Consider the following 13,830-nt stretch of genomic DNA (forward strand, 5'->3'; position numbering starts at 1 on the left):
ATCTCACCAAAGTCATCTTTGTTAAGCCAACCTGGTCACCTGCCATATTTGCTATTCTTTCTGCGCATCAGGGTGATTTGTTCCTGTGCCCTCAATAAGGTTTCTTTAAAATAAAGCCAGCTCATTTGGATTCCATTCCCCCTCTCATTAGCCTCTCAGGCGATCCTTCCCATCAGCTCCATGAGGGAGTCAAAGTCTGCTTTTCTGAATTCCAGAGTCCGTATCCTGCTGTTTTCCTTTCTTCTTTTTGTCAGGATACTGAATTCTACCATCTCATGGTCACTGTTGCCCAGGTTACCAGCCACTTCTACTTCCTCTACCAATTCTTCCTGTTTGTGAGCAGCAGGTCAAGAGGAGCATGGCCCCTAGTTGGTTCCTCCAGCACTTGCACCAGGAGATTGTCCTCAACACTCTCCAAAAACTTCCTGGATTGTCTGTGCTCTGCTGTATTGCTCTCCCATGTGCATGATTGTAAGGGAAGGAGACCTAAAAGGTGACACGCTTACAGGTAAAGCAGGGTTCTTGACCTGCGCATCTATCAATGGCACAAATGTAGCCAACCAGTGTTCCTTCCAAAACAAGGGTTAATTTATTGGGTGACAACCAATACTAAACACAGGGGTCAGAACATACAACAGGGTTAAACCCCGGGACCCAAAACCATACAAACACAACCCTTGGTAACACCCCCCACAGTCTCTGAGTTAGATGTCTCTCTCACTGTCTAGCTTCGCCTCATGGCGTTGTTTCTCCAATCATCCGTTGTTGTTAATGTTACACGTCTGCTTCTCATCCTAGATTGCATCTGCTTCTTATCGAGCCTATCCACACTACAACCACGATGTTTTTCTACCACCCACCGCACTATCTCCAAGATGGACAGCCTCGGCTGTCGGGTGCGTAGAACTTATATAGCCTCGGTCGGTAGTCTATTACCCAATGGGGAAGCTGGGTTTTCCCGCTTCTAGAAGGTTGTGCACACGGCACCTAGGTTTGCACTCAGCACGCAACTGTGGTCCACACGGCACTCAGTCATTATGCACACAGCACACTGGCATTATTCCGGGGTTCCTATTGGTCAATCGCTGTTGTCAGGCAGATCTGACTTCAGTTGTTAGAGTGACCACTTGCTGCCTTAACTGACCTTTTGACCCTGCCTGTTCTTACTGCTGCTGAAGCAGAACTCCATTTTAAAACAAGATAGATTTCATAACTATATACAAATACAAACAAATAGGGGGAGGAGAGACACTGGTCACATGATTGTGAATGTGCATGATTTTGTGAACAGGAAAATGTTTGATATTGTATTAAAGGGTGACTCTGGCCACTTTCACTGTACCTTTACAGCTTGAGAAATCTCATAGGAACATAACAGTCCTGCGCGCACGCACACACACACACACACACACACACACTGAGAAGTTCACAAAGCATTAAAGCTTTACTAACGAAAATGTTGCACAGAGAAACAGTGAAGTTTCATATGTAAGAGCTCTATGTGACATGATATTCAAACATGCACGATACTCCTATGGCCAACATAAGTACCACTATTACATTATAGTTTGGGATGTTAACAATATTAGCCTCTAGCTTTTCATTCTACATTCTGCTAACACCCTTATTTGTATACAAAATTCAATTAAACTTGCACCAGTAGGGGTTATCGTGATAAATATTCTTTCTGTTATTATATTGTTAAAGTGACTGAGAAATCACTATCCCAAGTATGGGATGCCACATACACTCATCAGAAAACAATAGGCATAATTTCTCTCTAATCATTTGTTTTTTCTTATTTCAGATCTAAATCACGTGTGCCAGACTAGGCCTGGACAGAAGTTCTGGTCCAGCAGAGCTGTGTTCAGGACAAGACTAGAGTTGGGGGGGGGAAGTAGCTTTTGCTTTCTGGAAACATTCTTGCAAATAAATCCTCACTCACCAGAAGGATTACACAAATAAGCAAATTAAGGCAGCTGGGAGCTAGAATGAAGCAAAACACTGGCAGGTTACATTTGCAAGGGTACCTTACGAATATTTTTTTTATTTACCCATCTCTATTTCTAGGACTCAACAATCCCCCTACATCTGACCTCTCTCAACACAGAGTTTCTAAGAAGCTCCTCTTTATGCCTGTGAAGAGATGGCATAACAGAGTTTTGCTCCTCCACAGCTCCCAGCTTTCCTCCACTACAATCTTTCCTTTCCTCACCATGGTGTTGGAGGAAGGCAGCTGGCACAATAGCTTTACATGGCAGGGGGTTCCCCTGTACAACTGGAATTTTCCACTGACCATTTCAGGTAAGAATCCACCAACTTGAACAGATGATGTTGGAGAATATTTACACCGTAGTGTTTTCCATTTATTCTATAATGTATAAAATCAAATATTATTCAGCCCTCTCTGTGTTTCATTGCTTGCCACATTACTTAAACTTGAATATCATAGATTTCTTGCATGACAGCTGTAATACAGTAAATGTATTTAGGAGGATGCACAAATTCAATGGTTACTTAAACCATTCTCTCCAAACCAGACAAAATCATGTGCAATTATGATAACATTTTGACAAAACAGCTGATTGAATAAGAGTTTTTGTCTTGTTTTGCTTATGCTGAGAGATACTATGGGCTAGACTGTCAGCTGAGACTCTGGCCCAAAATGGTTATCACTCCTACCATCTGTTTAGTATAATAGTTTGGTCTTATCAGTATGAGAAATTGTACTTTGGAAGTAAATGATATTCAAAAAACCCCACCCAAATGCATTTTAGCCTGTTAGAACAAATATATTTTAAATATAATTTTTTTAAGCACACAGTGGCCACATTTTCAGAGTCTGCTCATAAATTTTATACATATGCTCAATAGACTTGCATTCCTGCATTTCAGGTAGCTGATGGGTATCTGATTTTTCCCATACAAATTCTCATTTTCCCCTATCACTATAGAATTTGTAGGTGCAGTGGTAGCACATACTCATTGTATAGGCATCAACCTTAAAGATGTTTTGCAACTGATTAAATAACAGGTAAAATGGCTAGTGTGCTGATGGAAAAAGGCTTGTTCTGATTCTGACTGTAATATAAAGACTCTTTTGAAATCATGCTGTGGTTGTGCAGGAAGAGAAGTTTCTTCAGCTCCTCTCATCTACTAAGTCCCAAACAGAAGAACTCTTCTAGATTATCATTATTATTCAATAACTTGTATTGCAGTAGCACCTAGAATCTTCAATTAAGGATCATGGCCCCATTGTGAAGGGTGCTATATAACGAGGTAAACAGGAGTTGGTTGTGAATTTTTCAAATGAACTGTTTTTTCACCAAAAAGAGCTGATTCAGTGAAACCAAAATTGTTTGCAAAACAAGGTGGGATCCAACTAATCTCCCAACTCAAACCATTTTTGGGTAAAAAATATTTCAAAATTGTCAAAATGTCCATTTAAACATGTTTGAAGTGCAAAGTTTATTCAGTGCAGTGTTTTTTTCAAGCTGAAACAACTTTGTTTCTAAATATTAATAAAAGTAGACTAAAAAGGGTTTAAGAAGATAGCTATCAAAGCAAAATATTTCAAAATTCTCAATGTGTACATCTGGACTAACACAAATCAAAAAAATTTGGAGAGATTTTTGGTTTGTGAAAATTTAAGATTTAAACTCATCATCCCAATTTGGGAGAGAAAAATTTTCATGGGATGGGAAAATTGTTTCCTGCCCAGTTCTAATAATGAAACAACACAAAAGAAACCAACAAAAGAAAGGTAAGATAACATTAAATTGAATAAACTATGCAGATAAATCAGCAGCCCTATTTTGCCACCTGCCTACCCTTTGCCAGCCACCATTTTTTCTAGGTATCACAGTTGGCAGAGATAACAAAGCTGGTCAATCCATGTTGTGTGCTCCTGGTGACTGAGTCAAGTGTTTCTGACTAAGAATAATTTTCCAGTTACTTTGCAGCTAAGATTTCTCTAGTCCAGGCAGCACTGTCCACTTTCATGATGGCAAAGTCATGTATTAGAGGAATAAGCCAGACTGTTCTCTTCTTGAATTTCAGTTGATGCCCTTCATGTTGGAGGTGCTGGTGGCATTAAGGCAGTGACATGCAAGTTAAAGAGTCAAGCTCCCTCCTGTTTGGTGAAGGCCAATAGAGAGATACCATGGCCACTTCTGATTTTTTTTTAATTAATATTGCAGCATGCACATCTGAAAACAGATGATGGCAAGTGGTGTGTATTGCTCTGTTACACACGAACTATATGTTTTGTTTTTGGTGGTTCATACCAGACAGGGTTTTTTTGTTGTTTTTGGGTTTTTTTGGGTGTGGGGGGGAGAGAAAATGAAATAACATCAAAAGTGGGGGCAGGAGCCAGTTGGAGCAATGAATCTGCAGCTTTGTAGTAGTGCTTCTCTGTGCTGCTACAGTAACTTGTTACTCCGGCTGTGCTGTGACTGCAGGTGACAGTCACCTTTTGATCGGATAATTGCATTCAGGGAACATCCAGCCATGAACATACAATTATTTGTTCTGTTTTCCTCTGCCTACGTGCCCTGAGAAAAGGCATCTGGCTTAAATGTGCCATTATGTATCAATTGAGAATTTTAACTGCCTCCTGGGGTTACTGCTGCTGCTGAGTTTTCTGTCCATCAGCAAACAAGGAGCGCTGCTTCTGGACGGGCACAGGATACCATCAGGAGGTCTTTAAAAACTATGTAAATTAAAAACAATCCAATGAGGATTCAAGCTGAGTAGAAACTACTCACTTCCATCTCTCCCCACCCTGTGCTAAAGAAAAAAAACCTCAACCTATCCTGTGTGTTCTGCAGTTCTCATTCCCTGGGAATTGTGGCTTTTAGTGGAGCTGCAATCATCCATTCTGCATTGGTACTAATATAGTCAACTGAAAGCACTGATTACATTTCTGATGGAACTTTTCCATCATATATTCTTTCTTCATCATTTAAAGTTCTACTTCATAAGAAATGTATAATCATTAAAACACAAGAAAGCACACTGTTTACTTTCCAAATGATGCAGTGCTGAGTTGTAATAGCCGGCAATGCCACTAGCCATTTTAGCTATTCATATCCACTGCCACATATTCTTAAGAGTCAATTAATACTATACATTTTTACATGGCCAGCTAGCAGTAGGTGAAACAGGCATAGCTTATTGCTTAGCACTCTAGTAAATGACATAGCTGATTTATGTGCATTCAAGTGCCATGATTTTTAAAACCCTCCCGAAAACACACACACTGTTACTGTTATGTAAAATCATGAAACCAATATGGAAAATAAGCTATATAGCTGAAAAGAGGCCAGAAAACAATATAATAGAATAGTAAGGACCTGATGGAGGCAGGGAAGGGTTCCTATAAAATAGACCTATCTGAAGAAAGTGTCTCTTGGAATGAAATGTGCATTGATTATATAATTCCTTTATAGCTAAATCCTCAGGTCACTTGAGTAGAAGCAGTACACTGTGCGAACTAATAGAACACTCTCTCTAAGGGAAAAAGATGTGGAAGGAGGCTGGTAGGTGGGGGTGAAAACACTGAGGTTTCCCTTATTAAGTGTTCCCAAGATTGGGCCGCTGGGATTGGAGTTACTCATCAGTGGACTAGGCAGACCCCAACACACGCCCCTGAGCCCCAAACCCAACACTGCGCATCTGAAGGATCTCAGTTACAGTCTATGCCTCTTGCATCTGTACAGTGGCTCTTTGTCAGCAGGGCAATAGTGCCCGGTCCATAGGGAGTAAATCTGTCACAGTTCCACTAAACACCCAATGTACTTTTGTAAATGAATACATTCTTTTAGAGTGCTTGATATCTGATCCATCCCCCAGATAAATATGATAACTAAATAATGGAGCCCTCAGGCCCTATGGTAACTAAATAATAGAGCTGGTCAGGAAACTCTCCCCACCCAGATTTTTTCTCATTTTCATCAACATTTTTCTTTATATTCCCTCCCACCCCCAAGTTTTTTTTTCCTGAAAAATAGACAGTTGCTGGTTTTGGTAGGTGAAAGAAAAAAAACTTTTTTTCTTTTTTTTTAAATAATCTTCAAATATTTTTTCAACAAAAATTGAGTTCTGTTAAAATTTCCATTTTGATGAAACACCATTTTCCATAATTTAGAGAGAGAGAGAGACTCACATACACACAGACAGAGAAAATTCTTCTAGCCCAAGAAATTACTGCTATGTAATGAACCAATTTTAAAAACAATAATAGATCTTAGCTTTGAAAATCTTCAACTTCCCATGTAACCAAATAATATTCTATATGTCCCATGTCCTAATATATTTCATAAGATGGTCATTATGGCAGCCTTTTATTTGACTATTATTTATCCTTACTATTATATATCAGTTGTGTGCTAATATTATGTCACAATTAAATATTAACTGCATTTAAATAAAAAGATTAACAGTTTTCATTGAAAGCATAGGTGGGGGACTCACTCCAGAATAGTCATCTTGTAAAACTTCTCAAAGTGGTTCTGAGGGTAGAGGTTGGGGGCGGAAGGAATAAAAAACACTTATATGAGTTGATAGTGAGTTTTCCAGACCAGTGAAATTACTAATGCAATATGTTTTTGAAGGAAAAAAATTGTATGACAGATAATGCAGGAACAAAATGTGTGTTAATATATACTATTGTATTCATAAATTTTAATAGAACTATTTATCACAGCAAGAACTGTTAAAGAATTATGTAGGTTTTCTGCCATTGTGGTAGGATGAATGATGAATCAGATGTAACGTAGGGTTTCTTAATAATTTATTGGGTCATGAGTTATGGTTTTATTCTATTGAAAATTATTAGATGGGTTTGCCTCAGGCAGAGAATATGGTATATGAAAGAGGAAAATAGATTAAGCAAACACTCAATGAGTTTAATCATTTCAAACAGGGCACTGGTTAAAGGCGTTGACAGATCTGTCATTAATTCAGCAGACGTTTTTACTTCCACACAACATAATCACAAGATAGGAGTGTCCTGAAAATGTGATGTTCATACTGAATAGTCTGCATAATCCATTATTTTCAAAAAATTATATATTTTCTCCAGAAGGGAGGACAAGGGACAGAACAGAAGGTAGAAGGTCATTTTTTCAAGGATGGGGGCATTTAGGTAACTCTTTTCATCCCCAGTTCTGATGTCCACCTCTGATCAGCCAGTCTCATGTGTCATTGTGCTACCAACCATGAGATGGAATGAACTATTTTTACTGCAGCTTCCTCTTCTTCCGCTGGTGCCACTGCCTTGTGGAAAGTTTGTTCCATTTGTATTGAGTAACAACAGTTGACACATATTTAAACTAAAAAAATATATAATCAATGCACAAGTATAATTACAGTCTTGACAGTTGAATATCCACTATTCAGTCAATAGATATTTTAGATGCCAGGGAAATAATTCCTTATCCTTCAAATTGTGAGAACGTGTGATATTAATACAGTTGCATTTTGCTGGAAAACTAACTGGGAAGGCCAGGGCATTTTATTTATTATTATTATTTATATTAGTGTAACACATACAAACCCGAATACAGGGGTTTGCTGCAGTGAAGCCCTTATGCCTCCATTGATGGATGCTGCTGGTTCTCACCAACTTGTAGGGTTATGCTTATAGAGCGTGAGATATTCTCTCTTTTTACTAAAAAGAAGGTCTGTGAGACAAGGTTACTGATCCTTCATCACAAGCCTATAACAATACTCAAAATGCTTGGCTACCACAATTGACATTATACATAGGGCAGACCCACTGGATTCATTTTAAAATGATATACAGCAGTCTCAGAAGATTCAGGATTGAACATCAGAACTCTTATAAAGTAGTTGTGTCAATGTAGTGGATCCAAAAAGTAATCAGAATGTACAGATGTTTTTCCTTCAGTTGACACATGCCCTACATTGAGATTTGGGTGTGGCTGGCTCAGGATACAGCTTTTCTGCCTTTGCACCTGCAGAAAATTTGCTTCTGCAAGGGGAAATCTTTGCTGGCCATGTACAGCCAGAATGCAGCCCATAGCATGTGACCCTTCAGTCCTGAGTCCATCCACCTGCCCCAACCCATCTACTAACATCCTTTGGAAATGCTGCTATGTAGAGGATTGCTACCAAGTTTTACATGTTCCGCCCCCCCCCAAATCCAGTTGCATACGTTCTGCTGCCAGCAAGCCCTCTGCTTCTGTGAGGTAAGGCAAGGATTTGCCTCATAATACCACATACTGTTTTCTTTTCAGGTCACACATACACAAAAACATATTATTTTAACAGCAAACGATAGGTAGAGCAATGTTCAAGGAGTAAAATCTCACATGCACAAAAGGCTGTTCTTGATTTCCTCAAACAGACTGGGAATAAAGAAAAGCTACAGCACTAAATCATGAAGCCAATTGGCAAATTCCCTGTTTATCCAGAGAGCATGTAAAATGTGCTACCCTTCTATTTGCTCTAAGTACCATTATCACATTACTGTTTTACTTCACTGATGGTTATAGTGACCTCAGGCCAATAGTCATCAAGCAACATTACCCTTCGCTAAAATTAAAGCCATTTCTACTATTACTGATGTTATAAGAAAATATGAAGCGGGAAATGAGTCAAAGGAAGAAATTTTTGAGCTTGAGCTGGGAACCCTTTTTGTAACAGAGTCACTTTGGTTATTACAGAATACGATATTGCACCCAAAAATCTAGGTTAAAAGAACATTATTAAGGCTGCAAAGACAATCACTCCAAAGTTAAGAAATGCCAGAATTAATATTACCTGCAGAACCTAAAATCAGCCTCCTTGTGCACATGCCTTATGATACAGGCCCAGATCCTCAGCCAGTGTATATCAAAGTTAATAGGGTTACACTGATTTACACTAGCTTAAAATTTCACCCACGGTCTTTAATTACATGACCACATGTGTTATTTCTAGAGGACCCCTGCCTCAGTCAGTGAGCCCACAGGCCTGGGATCAGTGATTAAGGTAAAGCATTGAATATGCCTTTATCTTCACCATGCAACCTGCACTGACCATGATGTTATTCATTTCCTCATGAGCATGTCTATATGTCCATCCCAGTCCATCTGAGTTTCCCAAACATTAACATACTTAGCCTGTGACATAGGAAGAGTGTTTTTTTGTTTTGTTTAGTTGTTTATTTTTTACCTGCTAGGAAACTGAGGCACAGGATGCTTAAGATCAAAATTTGCAAAAGCTCCACTGATTTTGAAGAAAGCAAAGTGACACATCCAAGGCACACAATAAGTCTGTGGCAAAACCAAGATTGCCATGCAGGATCTTCTGATTCACAACTCTTTGCTCATGCTTTCAGGCCACATTGCCTTACTGCTGGTGATGCTAAGCATGCACAGCTTCAGTTGCAACTGTGAGCACTCAGAACTTCGGAAAACTAAGGCCCAGATCCCCAAAGGTACAGAGACACCTAAATCCCAGTTTTGGCTCCACTATAATCCACAAAACTCCTGCGGACTCTGGTAGTCGTCCACGCTCCCTTGGAGCCTAACTTCAGGGAGAAAGTTCACTAACTTTCTCCTCTGAGCATGCAACTGCAGACTTCCGATAGGTGCCCAGACACTATCTCCTGCCTAAGCCCAGAGTGATTCACAAACCGGATGAAGCCGGGCATCCAGTGGGTGTGATCAGATGCTGCCTACTACATTGAGTCCCATTCAGAATCTGGCCAGAAGAGGAGACAGTGGTGACCTTATAACTCTTAGCTCAGTGGTTAGCGCACTTGCCAGGGATGTAGGAAACCCAGGTTCACTTTCCCCTCTCACTGTCAAAAGCAGAGGAGAAAGAATTTGAAAAGGGGGGTCTCCCACATCCCAGGCAAGTACTCAGACCACAGGGCTATAGGTCAGTGGGTCTCAACTTTATTTGATCATGCCCACCATTTCTTTGGGTCTGTAGTAATTTATGACCCCCCACCCCTCTCACCCCGTCACACAAGTACATATACCAATATGTGAAGTGGCGGTGCTTCACTTCAATCAGTTTCGGGTTGTTTTTCAATTTTTTTTTTCTCATCCTGTAGCACGAATGAGACAACAACAACAAGAGGAAAAGCAAAACTGCGATGTTGGTCAATGCTTACAATTAAACGTGCACACTGCGTCACACAAAATGGATTAACATACCGATGGCGACTTTTCTATAATGCTATGCAAACTTAATAAACCCATCAAAATGCACAGCTCCATCTGAGGACCTGATATGTCTGGAGGAATCAGCTTTGCTAGTTAATGATTGCAGGTTTCTTCCCCCCAAACCTTTTCATTTCATTCTGTGCCCCCACTGGGTGGCATGCCTCTAGTTTGAGAACCTCTGATATAGGTTATAAGATAGGCACAATCACCTTCTCCTCCTCCTGTAGAAGCTCTAAAGAATCATTCTCTTTCTTTTGTTCTTTTGCATGAAGGTACCAGAAGAACAGCCTCCTGCAAGGATCAGCATTAGCACCAATGTTATTCAACTTATATTTGAATGACCTACCATATACTGGGTCTTGCAAGTTTGTTTATCAGAGGACATGTGCCTTGACACTCAGTCACACTCCTTTGACATACTTGAGAGTGTTCTGAATGAAGATATGGCGGCTTTGGTTGATTATTGTCGTCAGTGGTGCCCTATACCAAGTGGAAGTAGACTATGTCGAGTGTCTTCCACTTACATCATGCGCAAGCAGGTAAAGAGCTGAATTTAGTTCTCAATGGTCAGCGAATAAAGCATAATTCGCACCTGGTTTATCTAGATGTCACATTGGATAGAACTTTCATGTATCGTGACTATGTTCCAAAGAGAGCCACTACGGTCAAAATGTGCAACACCCTGCATGGAAAACTGTCTGGAATGACATGGGGCATCAATGCCCGAATGTTATGCACTTCAGCCTTGGCACGCTGGTACTCAGCGACACAGCACTGCGCTCCAGTATGGACTTCCTTGTCTCACACAAAGATGATCGACGTACAGCTAAATTCCACCATGCATATTTTTCCATGCACACTTAAATCTACCCCTTTAGCATGGTTACCAGTTCTCTGCAACGTTACTCCACTCAGTGTTCACAGAGAGGAAAGTGTAGCAAAGATCGTAACAAAATTGTGCGATATGCCGTATCCATTGTTAATTAAAGACTTGTTTAATTCACGGTGCTCGTTGTGGAAAAGTTTACTGGGTGAGAGCTTTACAGCAGAGGATGTGTGGTGAGCTTTATGGTCTGTAGAGAAAGTGAAAAATAATTATCTTGTCTCAGACCCCACTCAGTGTCTACCCAGGTTTGATTTACTATGAAGGCAATGGAGCTTTCTGAACGGGTTTCATATCAGACATGGAATTTGAGCTGCAGTGAAATGTCAGTGGTGTTTTAGAGACAGTCTATGTCGATTTGGGCAGCCACAAACCATGACACATATTGTTGAGGACTACAAAGTGACAACTTCCTGGAGGTCTTCATGTCTTGAACATTGTTGATATGAAGGCTGTGGCTTGGCTTGACCAGATTGCATATGCCAAATAAATAAATTCTCTCTCTTTCTCTCTCACTTGCCCAATGACGATTTGAGTATTAATCTACAATGGAATAGTCATTGGGCGAGAGACAGTGAGAACATAAAAACGAGACTGTAGTCCAGTTGCTTTAGTACACAACCAGGAGGTAAGAGACCTCAGTTCTTGACCCCCTGTTCCAATCATTCTTTCATTATTTATCCCAAGTGGAACTGCTTCAACAGGAGTGACTGATGGAGCCCTACATCCAAATACCCTATAGGTCAGTTGTTAGGGCACCCTCTTGAGAAGAATGGGACCCTCTTTGTTCCCCTTTCCCTCCCTCTGGCCGAGAGAGGGGAATTGAAACTGGCTATCCCACATGTGTGTTCTAAGCACTGGGATAAAAGTTTTAAGGTGGGTGATGGCAGCTCTTCCTCCTTCATAAAGCAAGGCAGGCACCTACCTCATTTTCCCAAGAAATGCCTTATGCATATAATTCTCCAGGTGGCAGGTTTTCATTCATGGATCTCTAGAAGAGCTAGGTACTTCCCTGCAACTCAGGCTTAGGTGTCTGTCTCTGAGAGAGAGGAGGGGTTTAGACGACACTCCTGTCCTGTGTCTCCCATTGCTAGCTTAGTCGGCAACCCACCTAGCATGTTGGCTTTTGGAAATTGCATTGTTAGGCACCTCTCTCTCCTCATGCATTGTATAGGGAGCATAGGCACCGAACTCAGGATTTTGTGGATCAAAGTGTGTTTCTGTGATATTCTAGGCTCTGTAGTACTTGGTGTTGCAACATCTAAATACAGTTGTGGATTCCACCCTAAGCATCTCAAATGGATTACCCAGAAAACAGTGCAAGCATAGTTAGTAGCAACTTGCTTCAATGACTTGTTCAGCATCTCAAAGGAAGTCAAATCAGAGCCAAGGATAGAATTGAGTTCTTGTGGGTGGTACTCAACTGTTTTAACCACAAACTATCCCTTCTTTTCTTGCAATCTCCTGCTTCATTCGCTACACATCTTCCAACTTCTTCAACGAATGAAGCAAGGTTTCATAGCCAACAACCTCATTAATGCCACAATCCTGATACATTCACTGAGCACTGTTCATCCCACATACTGAAGTGCGGGCCATCAGTGGTGCAATGCAGACTTCCACCACTTAGTTGGAGAGCTAAATTCAGTAGTTGCCAGCAAGAGCAGGCTGTTACTCCATGGCCCAGCCACAAGAGTAGGATATAATATTCCTATTGACTCAATCCACCCATAGCCAGGAAAGGAACGTGCACCTTTATGGGTATGTCTACAATACAAACTGGGCTCTGACTCAGGTTTGTGCCCAATAATCCCATCCATCCACACACAAATCAATCTGACTTGGGTTAGCAAGCATGCAGGACCTGACTCCTAGGACACCCTGCTCGGGGAGCTGGGTTAGCGCCTGAGTCCTGCTGAGATTCAGGTCCAAGGCTAGTCATTTTGCAGTGTGGACACAAGTCAAGCTGCAGACCTGTGTCAGAAGGCTTTCATAATGCAGTGTGGGTGCACTAGCATTGCTGTGAGACCTTGGTCCAGTAATTGTAAATTTGGGTTTACACTGCAGTGTGGATATTCAAAGGCAGGCTTGGAAACACTGACTCAACAAGCCTAGGTCTCAGAGACCTGGGTTTACAATGCAGTGTAGATGTACCTTATGTCAGAGGCGCCCAGACTACTGTACTCCTTTCAGGAACCTCATTTGTCTTGCATACCCCAATTTTCATCTCACATAAAAACAACTTGCTGACTCAATCAAACAAAAATACAAGTGTCACAGCACACTATTACTGAAAAATTGCTGCTCTCTCATTTTTACCATAAAATAAATCAATTGGAATAAAAACACTGCACTTACATGTCAGTGTGGTACCTGAGCCTGTTTTTTCGCTTGTGAGCCTTGTCTGAAGGCTGAGCCCCAGGCAGTGGGGCTGAAGCATGTAACTTAGCTTTGCAGTGTCCCCTGGTATGAAGCATCAAGCAGTTGCCCTGCTTGACACTCCCTAATGCCAGTCAGGCACTTGCGACCCCCACTAAGCCCATCCTGTGTCCCTCCTGAGGGTTGCAATCCCCAGGCTGAGAAACACTGAGCTAGGTGAGTTGAGTACCCCCTGAAGGACCTGAATACATGTACCCCTGATTGAGAACCACTGCCTTATGTGGCCACAAAGTATTTCATTATGTTAGAGAGAGGACAATCCTCTTTTTGCCTCTTTCTCTGGAGAGCTCCATTGTTAAACCTTTAGTATCTGGCTAAATGTCCCTT

The sequence above is a fragment of the Emydura macquarii genome, unplaced genomic scaffold (assembly GCF_026122565.2).
Source record: "Emydura macquarii macquarii isolate MOO-44397 ecotype Brisbane River unplaced genomic scaffold, CSIRO-AGI_Emac_v2 contig_431, whole genome shotgun sequence".
In the NCBI taxonomy this organism is placed as follows: Eukaryota; Metazoa; Chordata; order Testudines; family Chelidae; genus Emydura; species Emydura macquarii.